The sequence below is a fragment of the Alexandromys fortis genome, unplaced genomic scaffold, assembly GCF_014885135.2.
Source record: "Alexandromys fortis isolate MF-2015 unplaced genomic scaffold, M_Fortis_MF-2015_v1.1 scaffold_441, whole genome shotgun sequence".
NCBI lineage: Eukaryota > Metazoa > Chordata > Mammalia > Rodentia > Cricetidae > Alexandromys > Alexandromys fortis.
Genome location: NW_026068320.1, coordinates 208,999 through 210,637, shown reverse-complemented (window position 1 = coordinate 210,637; position 1,639 = coordinate 208,999).

The window sequence follows — 1,639 nt, the reverse complement described above, 5'->3', positions numbered from 1 at the left end:
CTTTCTCCTATTTGAAACACTGCCTTCACACTGCTGGTGAAATGTTCCAATTTCTGATATTTCCTCTGCTTTATTATAGGGATCATATATGCTATATCATATGGATATTTGTTTTATTTTATAGGCAAATGTCTGAATGCGAATTTTACAGTTGGCATTAGATTTTTTTAAATGAGATGGAAATTTCATCTGTGAAAATAAGAAAAACTGTCAACCATGAGAGCATTTGGGAGAATGAGGTGGAAGGATTGTTAGTTTGAAACCAGTTTGAGCTACAATGAAATGAATTTCAGACAAGATCTATTTACTGGTAAATCTATATGTTGTAGTTTTTTTCTTTTATAAATTTATTATTTTTTGTATCTTCCATGTCAGGCACTATGAAAGCTTGAGTATTTGTCATTTTAAATAGTCTTTAAATAATAATAAACATTGAAATGTATATAAATAGAAAGAAATGAATTATTCTTTACATTTAATTCTTCTTTATAACAGTTTTATCTTTAAAAAAAGCAAAATTTGATAAAGTAGCAGCATATTAAATAGCTAAAATTCCCTCTATATATGATGTGTATGAAATGGTCAAAGAACAAAAAACAATTTAAAAAAAACTTATAGTAGCACATGTGATATATGCTATCACACTAAATAAAGTTTTTTCTCTGAAATCATCTTCATCATATAATCTCACAATTTGATGGAAATAATAATATTATTATTTATGTATTATATTAAACATGAATGGATATGTTTATACAAAAATTTTATGAGGATAATATTTTGTAAATCATTCCCTATGCACTTATGTAACTCATTATATTACATTATCATTTCTGATAGACAAAAAAAGCAAATATTCAACCTCAGGAAAAACAAAGATAAAACCTTCAAGTATCATCATTATAGTCACAGAGGCAAACCATGCTCAATATCCTGAATAGTTTCTAAAAAAAAAAAAAATTGTTGATACTGCAAAATAATAGGAAGAAGGATGGGGACAGATATTTGCTTTACACAAGCACTTGAATTTTGATGGGTAGGTGTTATTGAGTTTTCCATGAGATTTTAATAAACTTTGTATAGTACAGCACCAGCAAATAAACTATCCAACACATACAGAAAAGAAAAGAATTTCTTTTAATGTTTTGTGCCTGGTGTGTTCAAGTAGAAGATTAAATATGAGTAAATCTAAGTATATATCTCTCATTTTGCACTAAATTTAACTAAAAATGTATCAAAGGCCTGAATATAATATACTAAAATATGAAAATACTACATTAAAATATGGGCATAATACTCCAAAATGTAGGCACACGTAAGGAATTTCTAAAATGTCAAATTGCTTTTTAAATGATTGAAAAAATGACAAAAGTGATTGCAAAAATTTAAAAAGCATTTGTACAAAAAAGGAAATAGAAAATAAGGGAAGTCTAAAAGGAAAAAAAAAACTCTTTGTGAATTGTATATCTGGCTAGGATTTAGTATCTAAAATCTATAATAAATAACAATCAGCACCAAAATATAAGTCAATACATGGGAAAATATATTAAATGAATAGTTGTTAAAAAAATTACATACATATAGAAGAATGAAACTAGGTTACATGTAAGAAATAAATAAAACTTGTGAGACATGAAAG